This window comes from Panthera uncia, chromosome D4 (genome assembly GCF_023721935.1).
Source record: "Panthera uncia isolate 11264 chromosome D4, Puncia_PCG_1.0, whole genome shotgun sequence".
NCBI classification, from domain to species: domain Eukaryota; kingdom Metazoa; phylum Chordata; class Mammalia; order Carnivora; family Felidae; genus Panthera; species Panthera uncia.
Window position 1 is genome coordinate 21,774,369 of NC_064807.1, and position 18,190 is coordinate 21,792,558.

Below are 18,190 nucleotides of genomic sequence, written 5' to 3' on the forward strand. Positions count from 1 at the left end.
TTCCCCTACGGTCCCCTGTGGAAGAGTCATTGAAGCAGAGGAAGAAAGAGTAAGGGATGACGCACTGTCTCTTAAATGTCTCCATGTCATTTGGTAGAATTAGTCATATGACCCTGCCTAGGCACCCAGAGAGCTGGGAAGTCTAGTCCTGCCCAGTCCACACAAAGGAGAGAACCAGAAATGGGGTAAGCACTAATAAACCCCACCACAGTCCAGAACTTGGGACCTTTTCTTGCTTTGTTCTTTTTGTGTGTGCAACCTAATCTTTACGTTATTTTGTAGAAAGTTAGGTAGCCACTAGCTGAACAAAAATTCATTGATTATTTAGAGGACAACTTAGGAGCAGCATCTCTCTACCTCTCTTCCTTCTTGAAGAAACGATGATGAAGGTTTCTTCGTAGGAGTGAGGAGAAGGACTTTGAATTGAAGAGGCAAAGGTTGGAATTGGTCCTCAACTGGGTTATTGAGAGGTATTTTGAAAAAAACCACCAAATACCAGGGAGAAATGAAATGCCTACTGCTACCTAAGACAGCCACTTTCATAAAAGGCAAAAAAATAATAATGAGCTAAACTCATGAGCTAAACTCATAGAGCATTTTAGTACTTACAAAGCTTTTTTTAAAAAGAGGTTGGGGGACTTAGGTGCCCTTTTTTACCGTGATAAAGTAGAAATAACATAAAATTTACTATTTTTCCCACTGAAAAGTGTACAATGCAGTAGCATCAAGTACATTTATGACACTGTGCAATCATCACCACTGTCATCACCACTAACTGTTTCCATCAGGCCATCACTGTCCATTTCCACTTTCTCCCACCCCCTGAAAACCTCTAATCTGTTTTCCATCCCTATAGATTTGCCTGTTCTGAATATTTCATATAAATGAGATCATACAATATGTAACGTTTTGTTTTTGTCTTCTTTCATTTAGCATGCTCCCAGATTCATTCATCTTGCATCATGTATTAGGGCTTCATTCCTTTTCATGGATGAACAACATTTTATTGTATGGACATACCACAGCTTATTTACTTATCTACCTATTTACCTTTACCACTTGGCAGACATTTGTGCTGTTTTCATCTTTTAGCTCTTGTGAACAGTTTTGCTATGAACATTCATGTACAAGTTTTTGTTTGGACACCTGTTTTCAATTACTTGGGAGTATCATGTCTAGGAGTAGAATTGTTGGGTCATATTATAATTCTATGTTTAACTTGTGGCAGACTCTACGAAACTTTTTAACATACGCTATTACATTTAATCTTCCCAGTATGTATTACAATCCTTATTTTACAGATGAGGCTCAAAGACATTAATTGAATTGCCAAACTAGGCCTTGATTCACCATTCTACAGTAAGCATTTTATGAAATCACAGTGAAAACCAGAGTAAGACAGATTCATTTCTGGATATATATTTCTTCCACCTTAAAAATAAGATGAATCGTAAAACAGAATATTTCATAATAGTGATAGAATACCATGGACTCCAGGATAAGGAAAAATCCTTCCTAGCTTCTGCAGTCTCTTGTATGCTTCATTAATTTAATTTTTAGGTCACTACTTTTATTAGCTTGAAGGAGCTGGCATAACAAAAAATGAAAAATGCTCTAAATAAAAATCAGACCTGTTACATATTTACATACACGGAAGTGATTCTTTCTGTCCCAAGACATAGAAGTGGTGGTGTCACTTGCTAAGTTAGGATGTATGAAATGTCACAAAGGGACAAATACAAAGAAATGGGTGACAGGGAGAGAAGTGGACACACCGGAGCTATAGCCAAAAGAGCCTCACCTTTTGCCATCCTGTAGTACACAGTCTGTGGCTAAAAAGTCCTGAGCAACTTTTAACATTTGGATAGTTTTGGTGGTCCAGCTCAGAACTATCCATTTCTGAAAACTGTCTCCTTCCACAGATCACAGTAGTGGAAGGCGGGGAATGTGGAAGCCAAGCTTGCACTTTGGGACCCTCACTATTGGTCTCAGTTGAATTGAACTAGGGCAGCTGAGGCCAATCAAATTCTCATGCTTAGAAATTTGGAATTGAAACTAGGAAAGTAGTTAATGTATGCATGCAGTCAAGACTATAATGTGAGAAAACAGGGCTATGGAGCAGCCATATTCTGCCTTGTGGATAAAGGAGCAGCTTAAAAAAATAGTGGGATGAAACAGTGACACAAAAATAAACAGGGAGAAAGAGAGAGAGAGCTGTCTTATTTCTAGGTCCAGTCCTTTCCTGAAGATGTAGGATTCTGTGGGAACCTCTATACTCTTGTCATAAATCCCATTTGGCTTAAGCTATGTGGTAGACTGGCCAGCTATTTACCAATTACCATTACATGGCCAGCTAATTACCATTGGTATTTACCAATAAATACCAAATGAATATTTATATATCCATTTCCTTTCACCCTGGGCACACAGCCAAGTATATTCCCAGCTTCCTCCGTATTTATCTGTGGCCATGTGACTGGGCCCTGACCAACAGAATGTGAGAGGAAGTGACATTCTCCACTTTAGGCTTGGCACTAAGAACCTCCCCCATGACTCTTCACTGGCTCTCTTTCCTCATAGGCCAGCTGGGTGCCCACAAAGGCAATAGTGAAAGCCTTGTGTTGAAGATGTCACAGCCTTCTTAGCCTAAGTTCTGACAGCATGCTTAGAGCAGCCATCCCATCCTCACCAAGGAGGCTTTCCAAGCTCAAGAAATAAATTTCTCTTATGTTAAGATTTCAAAGAGACTTCAGGCTTTATGTAACACATCAAGCTTTATCTGAACTAATGCAAGGTAGTTTCGGTAGGTTTTTTTTTTTTTTTTTTTTTTGAAACCTACCATCAAAGAGTCTTAAAGCATCACACCTTCCATAGCTTCTCTTCTTATTCAGTTACCGTCTGTTGAAAAGGCTGAAGACCTTGGGCCAAATACTTCATGTGCCACACTCTGGAGACTGCAGCAGAGGGTAGAGGTAAAAGATTCAATCTCCAGGATGCCAAACAAGGGTACCTCAGGTGACCTCACATACCCAAACACACTGCCTTTGTTGACAGATATCCTTTGAATGCTCTACCAGTTCTGAGAGTGATCGGACACCCTCTCAGTCTCCATATGGCTGTGCAAGCTAAAAGCAAAAATCTTTCATGTAGAAACTTTGTGTTTCTATTGAAGTCAGTACTGAAACGTGTTTCCTTTCCAAATGATTCAGGCAGATTTCCAAGAGGGCCCAATAACACCCTGTTCAATTACTGGAGTTCTAGCAAGGAAGGGCTGACCAAAGAAAATGGCTTTATCAAAGAGCTATATTGACAGCTGCTATGCCTTTAAGTATTCTGGAAGGCAGGTTTGAAAGCAACAGCTTTCTATGTGCAATATACCAATTTCCTGTTCTCTCCACATAAGCAATAACTCCTGTGTAAGAGCAAATTTAATGGAGTCGTAAGGGCTATTAACAGAGGACATATAAGGCAGATCTTCTTGACATTATTTTACAAACCTAATTGGGCTGTCTGGTCAATAAAATGTCTCTAGAATAGATATGTTAAAGGCAACAGAGCTTGTTTTGAGCCCAAGTGCTTGCTTTAAATGGCATGTAGTTTTTGTAATATTTAAGCTAATAGTCTTCATTATCTATAACATACAAGTTGAAGGTGTAAGAGCTTAAGTTCAGGGGAAACAATGAAAACGTATTACCTCCATGTAATTTTATCAGTCTTTCAAGAATAGAAAAAGCCTCCAAAATGTGGGGAAATATTAATACTTCACTTTGGGATCTGTTTTTTTAGCACCAGTGCTAAGGCCCAGAGAGATTTGGGGTAGCCATAAAAGCTATCATCACCCTCCCAACTGCAGCCTCTTTCCTCAAACTCTTCTGATGTCCCACTTTACCCAAAATATGCCATTTTGTTCTTGTCTATAAAAAAAAGTCCACAGAATCTGATAAGCTAAATATTTGAAAGATCACAACATTAAGTAGAACATGGCGTTCCCCATCCTCGGAAGGCATGTATCCTCGGAGACATGTGGTAGTGGTGGGGGACTGTAAGTTCTTCAGCACTTTTTCTGGTATCTCAATATTGTGGTCCACAAAAGGGGAGTGAATGAGATAGAAGAAGCCCTCAGCAAGACCATAGTCAACTTCTTTAGTTTTCTACTTTGATATTGTACTCTGGAAGACACAAAGTACCTCATATAATTATCTCATTTAATATTTAAAAGAAGACTATGAAACAAGAACTGCAAAATTTGAAGATTAGACTAGAATAAGACAGAAAAGATCAGCTACCCAATAAGTGGCAGAGAGAGTTTTGATTTTAAGAACAAACAATAGATTTTCAGTCTTTCTGATGTTCATTCCTATGGATCTAACATAATTTTTTCCACAAGACTTTAACACTAGAAAAATATCATTAGCATCCACCATAGCTCTACAGACAAAGCAGAAACATTTGAGTGGACAGACACTAAGGATACATACAGTGCAATTTAGAGCCAATAGAGAGCAGCGATTCCATTCGTGATAGTGAAAGTCGTCCTACATAATAACATCCTCTCTTATCTCCCTCACACCAGCCATGAAGGTTTTCAAAAGTAACTGCAGGCTAATTTGTTTATTTTTCTTTATATTTTGTATTTTCTTTATTATTGTGTATTATATTACAGTACTGTAATCATTTTTATATGAATATTTTGGGGTTGTCGAACAAATCATCTGAGTTTCTGTTATTTCTTGTGGGGGAAATTCACGTTGATATACAAGTGCTTTGGATTACAAGCATGTTTCTGGAATGAATTATGCTTGCAAACCAAGGACTTACTGTATCGTGAATGACTAAGTTGGTTTGGTTAAATGTGAATCTCTGGATATATCAGAAAAAATGAGAGGGGGTCGGTAAGACTTTTATGTTGCCTCAGGGGACAGAACTAGTAGGATTGATTTTATCTCCAAATAGTAAAAACTCTTTGAAATGAACAAAGCAGTGGCCTCCATGTGAATTCTTCCCTTCCCTGGAAATACAGAAACCAAGTAACTCCTTGTCAGATAGATGGCAAAAGGGATCCTTGCAAGGATGAATTCCTTAAATTATCCCACACTTGCAATTTAGGAAACCCTAAATTTCCTTAGAAATCCCACCTGCCCTGCTCCCCCTGCCACTTGTCTTATTTTTTACTGCCTCTCATTAAGCACTGTTAACTAATACTTCATTCAACCATCACAACATCTTCTGTGATAGATTATTATTACTCCCATTTTGTGATAAGGAATATAAGGCTTCCACATGTTAAATAACTTGCCAAGAATCATCCAACTAACAAGCAATAGAACTCAAATTTTAACCCAGATTCTTAACCATTATTCATTCAGCCACTTATAACTTTGCTATGTTACCTTACAACAGCAGCACTATAGCTTGTGAGAAATGCAGACTCTTAGGTCCTAACCCAGACCTACTGAATAAGAATCTGCATTTTAATAAGATCCCTGGTGATTTGTATGCACAAGAAAGTTTCAGAAACCTTAATTCATAAAAATGTATTTTTTAATAATTCCAAAAGTACTTCTGATCATTAAACTTGCTCCATGGTTCATTCTATTCCTGGGCCTAGTCTAAATCATGAACAATATATTGATCTTCTCACTCTTAGTTGTATATTAGTCATGTTTTTTACTTTGTTAGCTTTGACATCTTGAGGTCTTACTGACACCAGAAGGGACTATCCCTCCTGCGTTTAGCTAATTCCTAGGATAGTAAACATGTACCCAACAGCATGCTCTTCAAAAGCAAAACAACCAATCCAGAGCTCCTACCCCCAACCACCACCTTTACTGGGATCTCAGGGGCTCTCACATCCCAAGCCACTATCCACTTCCCCTAATCACCCCAGTGTCAGGTACCAGACAAGTAGGAGAAACCCCTACACCTCAGGGCCCACTGAAACTATTCAAACTAGCTAACTCCAAACCTGCTTTCTCTGATTTATCTTTCCCATGGAAACCACCATGAAGGCTCTTGCCCACATTTGCCCCCCACTTCCTTTGCCTGCTAACCAACCCTGTTGCTTTCTCTTGTTGTCCTGTGTGGCATGCCATGCCTCCTGCATCCAGGAATCCGTGCGTATAAAAATTTTTTCCTTTGGGGCACTTGGGTGGCTCAGTCGGTTAAATGTCTGACTTCAGCTTAGGCCATGATCTCACTCTTCATGAGTTGGAGCCCACATTGGGCTCTCTGCTGTCAACGCAGAGCCTGCTTCAGATCCCCTATTCCCATCTCTCCCTGTCCCTCGCCTGCACATGCTCTCTTACTCTCTCTCTCAAAAATAAACAAACATTAAAAAGAATTTTTTTTTCCTTTATGAAAATCTGTATGTCATGTCTGTATGTCTTACCATACCTGATTAAAACAAATCGGGTACATTTTAAAACAGTTAATATAAACTTAGGTCACTTACGTCTCAAAAATGTCTCTGATCTGTATTTAAAATGTTCCTGCTAGTATAATAGCTGGATTGGTTTTCTGAGTCAACTTGGGTATGAGAGCTCATTCTTCCTTTGAAGAGGATCATTGAGGATTCTTTAGAGAGACTCTTTGTAGTTGATAGAAGTGGTGAGTAGTTTGACTAGCCAGTTAAGATTCCTTCTTCAACCCCTGGGTCTCCACGGTGCACCTCTGAACCTCTATGTTGGGTTCCCATCACCCTACAGGACTGCCATAAATATACTACAAGATAGACTCAGGCAAAATGTGCTATTTTGACCCCAAGTCTATAGCAGGGCAGTTACTTAATAACACTCAGTCTTCTGCTCTGCTAGGTCATTCACCCAATGTCTCACTCTTAAGATGTCTCAGATGTGAGTCAAAAACCAATCCACAGCACCCCTCAAAATGCAGGAGTCACATATCAAGCTTTTCAAATTATTTGTTGAAGCTCCTCTTGGGTGGATGATATAGACACTCCTGCTCTATCTCAATAGAGAAGAGGATTCTGAACACAATCAGAAGTTCTAAAGAAGTCTTCTTCTTAATGTCCAATTTTTTTTTGGCATTTTTAAATCTCTGAGATTAAAAATGGGGGGAGTGGTGAGCAGCTGAAGTCACTTTTAAAAAAGGGATGGATCTAAGTGGCCCAGACCTCCGGCCTTGATCCCTGATCTCTCATCCCTAGTCGAGGGCCTGGGCTCCCTAAACTGAGGCAGGCAGCCTCCCAGACAGGCCCTAGAAGTCAAACCCATGGGCTGGTCCCGTTTCGAGCCCGTGGCCAGGACTGTCTTGGCCCCTGGGCCTGCGCTGCCTGCAGGGGCAGCCCCTTGGCCTGGACTGGGGACTGAAATGTGGGAAGGGTGGTTTCTTTTTTTCTTTTCTTTCTTTTTTTTTTCTTTCTTTCTTTCTTTCTTTTTTTTTTTTTTTTTTTTTGTGCTTCAGAGACACCAGAATTAATAACACTATTTTTGATTTTGAAAAAAAAAAAAAAAAAAAAAAGGGAATAACTTGGGGCGCCTGGATGGGTTAGTTGGTTAAGCCTCCAATGCTTGATTTCAGCTCAGATCATGATTTCACAGTTCATAGGATTGAGTCCCATATTGGGCTCTGCACTACCAGCAGAGAGGATGCTTGGGATTCTCTCTCCTTCTCTCTCTGCCCCTCCCCCACTCGTTCTCTCTAAAAATAAATAAACTTTTAAAAAAAATAAATAAAAAAGGAATGTTTACTAAACCATAACTGGCATATAGTAAATTGCACGTAAAGTATACAATTTGAAGTTTTGACATACACTCACACACCAATGAAGCCACACTACAGTCAACATAAGGAACATGTCCATCACAGCCAACAGTTGGCTCATCCCCCTTTGTAACCCTTCCCCCTCCTTGCTGGCCCCTCCAGAAACGACTGATCTTCTTTCTGTCACTATATATCAGCTGATTTTCTAGATTTGTATATAAATAGAATCACACAGTATTTACTTTTTTTATTGCAAGATATACATGACATAAAATTTATTATTTCAACCCTTCTTGAGCATATATTTCATTAGTATTAAGTACATTCACATTGTTGTACAAGTATGCACTCTTTTTTTGTATGACTTCTTTCATTCAGCATAGTATTTTGAGATTCATTCATTTCAATGTTCAATAGTTCACTCTTTTTTATCACTGACCAGTATTGCATTGTATGGCTATACTATGATATGTTTATTTATTCACCTATTAATGGACATCTTGGTTGTTTCCAGCTTGAGGCTGTTGTAAATAAAGCTGCTACAAACATTTAAGTATAAGTCTTTGTAAAGATAATTTTTCATTTCTCCTATGCAAGTACCAAGCAGTGAGATGGCTGGGGCACATTTAACTTTATAAGATACTGCCTGTTTTTCAAATGGGCATAGTATGTTACATTCCCACCAGTGGTGTCTGAGAGTTCCAATTCCTACACATCCTCACCAATATTTGGTATGGTCAGATTTTTTTCCCTAGTTGCTCAATAGTTGTATAGTGACATCTTATTGTGGTTACATAACTTAGAAAAGGTGGAATCAGAGTAGTGGTCATTCTGGGGCTAATCATTTCTTAGTGCTGAACCGAACCCTTCTGAGTGCTCTATACAGAGTCTTATACATCATGAGGTTTTGCCTGGGGGGCCCAGTGGGAACAGGAACTATGCACCCCCTCCCAGGAAAGAAGGTAAAACTGACCCTTGTTATTCTATCTTGGCAGAAAGCTGAAGACTCCAATTGATTTTTGACCATCTTCTTTAGCAGTTCAGGCCAAGTAGATTCACATCTCACTTTGGAAGGTGAGAATAAGAGCCATCTCTTTTCTTGGGTATTCAATCAAAACAGAAAAGAAAATGTCACTTAACATATTATTATATGTATAAACAATACATCCCCCCTGTGTTTTGTTTGACTGAGTTTCCATAAATAATTTCATATGACTATAGCACGAGGTGATGGTTCTCTAGACAATGATGATGAGTCATGTACATCCAGTTTCTTCTGGCACACAACTTTCTAAGGTACGTTCTTTACACTCTTACATATACAGTGACTCCAATATATTTGGTAAATTTACAATTCAAACTTAGAAAAAAGGAGGGTGATTATAAAGTAAATCTTGACTTGGGGTGAAGGGCATGTTTCTGGAGTCATTCAGGACTGCGTTTGAATCCTGACTCTTCACTTACTGGTTGTGAAAAATTATGCAACTAACAACCTCCTTGAGCTGCCAGGAAACCAAGTTGCTTACAAACAAGGGAAACAGGTTCACAATTAGCTAGTTAAATATGATGACATAGTGCAATGCATCATTTTCCATATAATGCATATAATGCTTTTCCATATAATGCATGTAATGATGCAAGATAATATACAATACAACTATAACAAATTTTAATATACTTTGAGAATTATTGTTATGTAGTAGAATTACTTCTTATCATAGAAACTAAGGCAATCCATAATGTGCAGAGACATGGACATTCTAGAACTTTGAATAGACACTTCTCTAAAGAAGACATCCAGATGGCCAACAGGCACATGAAAAGATGTTCAACGTCACTCCTCATCAGGGAAATACAAATCAAAACCACACTGAGATACCACCTCACGCCAGTCAGAGTGGCTAAAATGAACAAATCAGGAGACTATAGATGCTGGCGAGGATGTGGAGAAATGGGAACGCTCTTGCACTGTTGGTGGGAATGCAAACTGGTGCAGCCACTCTGGAAAACAGTGTGGAGGTTCCTCAAAAAATTAAAAATACACCTATCCTATGACCCAGCAATAGCACTGCTAGGAATTTACCCAAGGGATACAGGAGTGCTGATGCAGAAGGGCACTTGTGTCCCAATGTTTATAGCAGCACTCTCAACAGTAGCCAAATTATGGAAAGAGCCTAAATGTCCATCAACTGATGAATGGATAAAGAAATTGTGATTTATATACACAATGGAATACTACGTGGCAATGAGAAAGAATGAAATATGGCCTTTTGTAGCAACGTGGATGGAACTGGAGAGTGTTAGGCTAAGTGAAATAAATCATACAGAGAAAGACAGATACCATATGTTTTCACTCTTATGTGGATCCTGAGAAACTTAACAGAAGACCATGGGGGAGGGGAAGGAAAAAAAAAAGAGGTTAGAGAGGGAGGGAGCCAAAACATAAGAGACTCTTAAAAATTGAGAACAAACCGAGGGTTGCTGGGGGGTGGGAGGGAGGAGAGGGTGGGTGATGAGTATTGAGGAGGGCACCTGTTGGGATGAGCACTGGGTGTTGTATGGAAACCAATTTGACAATAAATTTCATATTAAAAATAAATAAAGATAAAAAAAGAAATTCCACAGTAAACCTATATGAGAAACACTTACTTGGCACTAATGTTTGTAGGTTCAAACATAGGGGTGATCCAAAGATACTCCAGCAATTTCAACTCTTCTCTCTCTTAATGATGAACAAATGAAAGATAATAGATTAAAAAAAATGTATTATATAAGATTAAATGATTTGTCATTACTACTAAACTCTTTGTACTTGAGTATTTGGAGAATACAATCCTTCAAGCCATTTTGGCTTTTAACTTGATTATTAGGTTTCCTTTGCTGACTTTCTTTCTCATCTGCAGAATGGGGACAATAGTGGTGCCATGTGCCACTGTTGTGGAAATTCAACAAGATAATTCTTGTAAAGCACTTAACATAGTAATAGTACTCAAGGCTATAGGCTATAGGCTATAATTACTTTATATACACACCAAGACACTCAAACTAGAGCGCTTTGGATCAAGGCAAGTTGAAAGCTTAACAGTTCTCAGTGAGACCATCATAAGTTATAAACCAATTCAATTGCTTCAAATAAAATAACCACAAATTAAACACATTATCTTCAAAGGTTCTATACCATATTCTCAGCCTCTTAATTAAAATTGTGGAGTGATATTTATCTGTTTCAAGTGAAAATGTTATTTGGGAGCCATTGCAAACAATAGTATAGTTTTATTTTACATACTAACTGAAGTCCATAAAAAACAATGAGAAGAACCAAAATTATCAAGAAATTTTATATTTTTACATTCTAGATTCTTCAGATATGGTTGATGTCATAATTCCCCAATCAGAATTTAAGTTTCTTGAGACTAAGGACTGTTTATTACTCATTACTGTCTATCACTTCTAGGTAACGCATAAATAAATGTGTGCTGAAGTAACCAGATCCCAAACACCTTCTTCTTTACTCCATCTTAAAATGTAAGGTATAGGGGCGCCTGGGTGGCTCAGTCGGTTAAGCGTCCGACTTCGGCTCAGGTCATGATCTTGCGGTCCGTGAGTTCAAGCCCCGTGTCGGGCTCTGTGCTGACAGCTCAGAGCCTGGAGCCTGTTTCAGATTCTGTGTCTCCCTCTCTCTCTGACCCTCCCCCGTTCATGCTCTGTCTCTCTCTGTCTCAAAAATAAATAAACGTTAAAAAAAATTAAAAAAAAAAAGTAAGGTATAAGTAAAACAAAACAAAACAAAACAAAAACACTGATTACCTAAGTAAAGATATCTATATTTAAAAGTAGATCTTAAGCAATAGGAATTACTATACCAGTAATTTGCTCTTTGGCACCTCAAACTAATTTGCATCCTTCTAGAAACATCTGGGCAGAATCAAAATTTACCATTTTTATCCTACTTCATTTATCCCTATCTTAACTCATCCTCTGATGGATTGTCTATATGAGAAGTTTTCCTTTTCCCAATGTACTCCAGCCCTTACTGATCACCCGCACTTTCAGACTCCTACAACACTAGTGATACATAGTGAAAAAGTATCTCCAATTTAATAGGTATTTCTGACACTTCGAGGTAGCTGCTCTGAGAGAGAAAAACCCTAGAATTAGAGTCTGAAGCCTGGGTTCAAATGCTGGTCTCACTATTTACAGGCTGAAGGGACTGATGTTTGACGTCTCTCTATCTCAATTTCCTTAGGGTAAAACAGGCATTGTATTTTAAAGTTCTTATCTTACCAAGGGTGCCTGAAAAATGGCATGTCAATTGACTGATTCAGTGAGTGATTGATAAAATTCTCACCAATAGTAAAAATACTGCAGACCCCACAAAATTCCACAAAACAAAGTGAATAGCTTATGAAGTTTTCTTTATGTGGCACATATTCTTGTACTGACACCCATGGACTTCAAGAGAGCTGTGCATGCCCTGAGATGGTATGAAAAATTACATGTGTGTATTCACATGTGTGTACTTGAGGGAGAGATGAAACCAGCAGTGTTGAGAACCACTGTTCTCAGATGATATAAAGCCAGAAGTGAGAGGGTAGAAGAGGGAAGGGGAGCATATAATTCAAGGTGCCGAAGGAGCTGGCGAGGGTGAAACAGGACTGCTGGTCAAAGCAACAGTAGGCTGGGTACTAATCTAACTCTGGTCTAGTCTAGACCTACTTAGTCTCCTAATCCATGATCTCTCTCTCTAATTAGTCTAACCAGTCAACCTTGCCTTGCCCACAATACCCCTACTTCCCACCACAGTGCCTAGAAAATAACAGGCATGCACCAATTATCTGCTAAGAATTTCTTCCAATTTTCTTACCTGTAAAAGGAAGGAGATTGAGTAAAAACTATCTTGAAGGTTCCTGCCAATGAAAAACCTCTATTACATTCGAAGCTAATTATTTTATAGAAAAACAAAACAAAACAAAACAAAACAAAACAAAACAAAAATATGGGAACTGCCTTCCCCCATCTAGAGAAGGTCAGAATTCAGCATCCTACTCCAGCCTCACACTTAACTTGTTTCTAGATGAACCTCACCTCCAACAACTCATTTCTCAGAAAGATGACTTCTAGAGACACCTGGGTGGCTCAGTTGGTTAAGTGTCCAATTTCGGCCCAGGTCATGATCTCATGGTTTGTGAATCTGAGCCCCACTTTGGGCTCTGCACTAGCGCAGAGCCCGCCTAGGATTCTCTCTCTCTCCTGCTCTCTGCCCCTCCCCCACTCACTCACTCATTCCCCCTCTCTCTCTCTTTCTCTCCCCCTCTCAAAATAAATAAAAAAAAAAAGAAAGATGACTTTTATTATTTTGGTTGTTATTCTCTTAAGTAAGCTACTGACAACTCCTTAAGATCCCTGCTTTCTTTGGGGTTCTGACAAGGGGCAGGTAATGGATACAGTGCATTAACAAATCAGTAATATTTGAAGAGTTACTCCTCTCACAGCCAGGCTTTTAACAGGCCTGGATTTAAATGGCATCTCTTTCAAGCACATTTCCTTTATCAGTATTCGAAGTTTCAAAGAGCAATCAATGTCAAGGATCTGAATGTTAAAATACAGCAGACCTTTGGAAATGCAATTATCATTTTCTCCTATAGATAATTAACAACTGAAAAAAAATTTACTTCTACTGAGGGCTTCTGGGAAAATATCACTGAATCCTACCTACATGCTTTGAAAGAATCAGGTGTTCAAACTACCAACAGGGCAGCCTGGGCTTTGTGGTGCTGTTCTAGCAGTGGTGATGGCTTCGAACTAGATAAGCTTCCCAGTGCTACCCCTTCCTCCCCCTTCCCATCCACATACCCACATGAACTGCAAAACACTGTACAACCTGTAGCTCAGGGCTACAGCCAATTGTGATGAAATAGTTCTTTCTGTTACACACAAAGGAGCATCAGAAGAATCAAACCTACAAGCTTTCACTTCAGTACTCCTCTGAAAAACTACAAGATGGTTGAAATTGACTTCAACTAGTACTGAAATGATAAACATCGCAGCATAAGATGTTGGTTGGACTTAAACATAAAGGAATTTTTAACAGATTCAGCTGCTCAAAAACGAAATAGGATGTCTTCAGGGCATAACAAAAGTTGTTCAAGCAAGGCTATTTAATCTACTATCAAGGGGATTCCCACAGAAAGTGGGGGCTCATTTTTCAGGTCTTCCAGAGCTTTAGGGTTCTACCTTTCTCTAAAGCAGACCTTTCTTTAATTTGTTTCATTGCAGTGACATGGAAATTTTCAGACACAAAGAGACAGAGAATCTCACATAGTATTTATCCTCTAAAATTCAAGACCAAATATTTTTACAGTTAGCCCATCATACTTTAGTCCTCTGCCAGACTCTTCCATAGTCTGAGTATCCCTGGGCCCCTGGCATGTGTTAATATCTCCATGACTGGGCAGAAGGAAGAGGCATCATAACTTTTTTGTCCCGTCATTTCCCCCCAAAAGAAAAGAAAGTGTTACAAAATTCTACCAGTGCACAACATGCTTCATTTGGGAATTTTCCTAAAATCCCCCATAACCGTTTGTTTCCCTCTTAAGGAAGAAGGAAAATGAGTAATTTTTGTTGAGTACCAGGAAATATGCTAATGGCTTCAGATACCTTCATTTCATTCATTTCAGTCATGAGAATCACACTTTGAGGTAGTTTCAGTATGTCCACTTAATAAATGAAAAGTCTGAGACCTAGACAGTTTAAGTCAAATGTACATGGTCACACCACAAGTAACACAAAAGCCAGAATTCGAGACCTTGTGTGTTCAAAATACCCCTGCCCCAACCTATCTAGAACTCTAGCATATAAAGGTGTGGTCATAAACCAGGAAACAGAGACCTGCGCATCTTTATTCTAACCATGAACTGATCCTTTCAGTAGGCTTTGCAAGAGAGGAATCATTAGAGTGCAAATAACCTAAAGGAAAAAAAATTTTTCCCTGAAAACTGAGGTGAAAAGAATGTGGGAGAGCGGGGCAGTGAATTGTCAGGGAACAGCTCGGCTAAGGAAAGCTCATCCACATCAATCAGCTCTTGGAGTCAGTGCCCTAAGAGAGAACTGACATGAAATTACACAAAAAGTTATGAGGCTCAAGACACTGAAGCTCTTCTTGGGAAGAAAATCATCTTTCATCCTCAGCTGACCCCGGGAAGAAAGGGGGCAGAATAAAACCTGAGAGATGACAATCTGAGGAACTAGGGTGGGGTTTTGGTGTAGCTGGAGGGAGAGCAAGATGAATTAAAAAACAGATTATCTGCATAGATTCAGCTGAAGTTGAAATGAATGCCTCTTGTTCAGCTAGTATTTCAGGGGCTCCTGTGTGCTCCTCGTGGGGGAAACGGTACCCAGATCAATGATCTAGCATCAGAGCAGCTAGTGGAGAACAGACTATAGAGCAAGACACCCCATCACACCAGACTCACAGGTAGTTTTGAACATAAGACCTCTGTTCCTGTGCTGGCTGAAGACTCATGAATTTCACAGAACTACTGCTGGGAATTGAGACCCAGAGAAAAAAGGAATGGGGAATATGCAGCATTCAATGATAATGTCTTGATGGTATTCAGAGGAGAGTTTTTGATATTTTCAACTAAAGCATTAGGAAAAAAAAAAAGGAAATTTGGCCTCTATCTCACATCACACACAAAAGTTAATTTAAGCAACGATGATGTTTTTAGAGGAAAACATAGAATATTTTGTGAAATATGAAAATTTTTCTTGGATAGGACACCAAAAGTACTAACCACAAAAGCACAAGCCAGACTCAAAATGATATATATTCTCTCCGACACAATGTCCAATTCAAGCTCTCCTCTCCTCATGAATTTTATTTTGGCGGGGGGAGGTAGAGACACACACACAGTGATATCTTCTTTCTCTCAACTCCTGTTGTAATTATGTCAGAATTATTTAAAAATTATCACACAGTGCTATCATATTTATTGTGAACAGTTCTTTACTGCCAGCCATGGTACAGTGGAAAATGTTTAGTAACAGGCTCTCTAGGGTAAAAAGCCCTTATATGTAACATTTGCCAATTTCTGTGGTGCAAATACTCCACCATGGCCTATTTCAAGCCATCAACATGACGTTACTAGATGTAGAGTTGGAAAGAAATCCACACAACTGCATGTGAGCCAGCTCAGCCGGCTGCAGCACATCCCTGGTTGCCTGTCTCCCCAGTGAGTCTGTAAGCAATCCCTGGTGGTCTAATTGAATTTAACATGGTTCCTCAGTTTCCTCATTTGGTGAAAAGTGGATAAACATACTCAGAGAGAGTAACTTCCTCAGAGGATAACTAATTCTAAAGCTCTATTGAAAGTTTAAGAAATTAGAGTGGACATAGAGTGTATCTTCAACAGCCATATCCTCTTCTAGAAGAAGTCTCTGTTTCCCATTTCAGATCCCTCCCTCCCTCATTTTTAGTCCACAGTCCTCAGGTTAAGCTCCCAGCCCAGCTCTGGAGCGGATCATGACCAAGACCAATTTGCACATGACATTCTCTAGCCCCAGTGATTGGTCCATGGGATTATCATGTGATCCAATGACAAAAATAAGAAGCAGTGAGACCTTTGCTGAAAATCCTGTCAAGTAACTGGACATTTGTTATAAGGGACTTGAATCAAAAAGAAGCTGCTTGCATCTCCATCTTGGCTCCACATGGAGCCTGTGAAGGATGTAAATCTGACAGAAAGAGAAAAATTAAATTGTGAAAATGTTTGAGCTTTGAAGTAAAAAATAAAAAGCCAAAATTTGCAAAGCCTCAGCCTTAGACATTCTATTTAAGTAAGCCAATAATCTCCTTTTTCCTTAAACCAATCTGTGTTGGGTTTTCTCTCACATAGAGCAAAAATTTCCAAACTGATACAGAAATACACCCTGATTAATAAGCTGTCTGTATTATTAACATATTGGGAAACAGTAGCAAAATATCATAGCATGATAATACTTTTTATAAAGCATCATTTTATCAGCTTCTTACAAAGTTAAATGTACCCTTGTTATATGTTCTAGTTGTGGCAGGCAGAATAATGTCCAAATTCTCAGAACCTAAGAGTATATTACCTTTTCTAGCCAAATGGGCTTTGAAAAGAACTTAAAGGTGTGATTAAGCTAAAGATCCTGAATTATCCAGGTGGGCCCAATATATTTATAAGGGTCATTAAGAGGGAGGCAACAACAGAATCACAGAAGGAGATGTGACCACAGAAAGAGAGGTCGAATGATGCAGGGCCACTAGCTTCTGGGTTGCTTCCAGAAGCTGGAACAGGTAAGGAAGTGAATTCTTCCCTAGAGTCTCCAGAAGCAACACAACCCTGCCAACATAGTTTAGACTTCTGAGCTCCCCAACTGTAAGAGAATAAGCTTATGTTATGTTTTTTTTAAGGGATTAAATTTGTAGCAATGAGTGACATCAAAATAGAAATCTAATAGCATAGCAATCCCACTTCCAGCTGTTTTACCCAAGAGAAATGAAACCTGATACTCCCCCCCAAAAAACCATATGCAAATGTTTATGGCAGGTTTATCAGAATTGCAAACACTGAAAACAACCTAAATGTTCTTCAACTGATGAATGAATAAACTGGGTAGCATTCAACTCAATGGAATACTACTCAACAAGAAAATAAGAATGAACTATTGATGTGTACAATGAATGGGTGAAACACAGATGTACTGTGTCAAATGAAAGAAGCAAGACTCCAAATGGTACATACTTTACAACTACATTTATACGGCATTGCAAAACTATAGTGACAGAGAACAAATCAATGACTGCCAATGGTAGGAAGTGGAGAAATGGTTGCTAACCAAGGGACAGCACTCGGGAATTTTAGGGGTGAAGGAACAGTTCTGTATCTACAGCATGGTAGTAGTTTCACAACTATATGCCTACGTCAAAGCTCATAGGTCTGTACACCAAAAAACAAAACAAAACAAAAAGTGAACTTTCCTGAATATAAGTTAAAAAAAAATTTGAATGGAAGTTAAAAAAAAAAAAAAGAAGGATCTATATATTTGAGAACAAGTTTGAGATGCTGGCATGAAATTGTCTGTAGGAGTTGTCTTCCTGTGTTCATCTCACTCGCATTGTCAAGCTTTCACAGGCTTGCCCTTCAACCACCATCTCTCAAATAACTAAACAATGGTATAAAAACTATACTAAACTAAAGAGGCAAGTCCCTGAAGGACCTACCATCTCTAGAAGCTCAGCCAGCAGCTCACTAATCCTTTAAAAATACAGTTCTTAACCAAACTCTGACCCTAAGATGTTGCTTGGGTCTTCATCCCTATTATTGCCTTATTAATTTTTAAAAGGCAAGCATTTCCACAGTTACACTGGGTTTACAGCCAAAAAATAATAACTTTTGTGGTTTTTTAAGAGTTCACAACTTTGACCTATGTGCATCACCAGAGA

General features: G+C 38.9%; 1 long non-coding RNA gene across 8 annotated transcripts in view; it reads right to left on the minus strand.

The window, feature by feature from the left end:
* Positions 1 to 13,573, minus strand: part of LOC125934619 (uncharacterized) — a 135,797-nt gene extending 122,224 nt beyond the window's left edge. For 6 of the 8 annotated variants that reach the window (XR_007461527.1, XR_007461528.1, XR_007461522.1 and 3 more), the window contains exons 1-3: positions 13,439 to 13,573; positions 12,587 to 12,629; positions 10,372 to 10,444 (exon numbers count right to left, since the gene is read on the minus strand). This is a non-coding gene — a long non-coding RNA (uncharacterized LOC125934619). Of the gene's footprint in view, positions 1 to 2,839; positions 2,955 to 10,371; positions 10,445 to 12,586; positions 12,630 to 13,434 lie in introns of all 8 variants that reach the window. The other 2 variants (XR_007461489.1, XR_007461484.1) reach the window with 2 other exon arrangements.
* Positions 13,574 to 18,190: the final 4,617 nt, after the last annotated feature.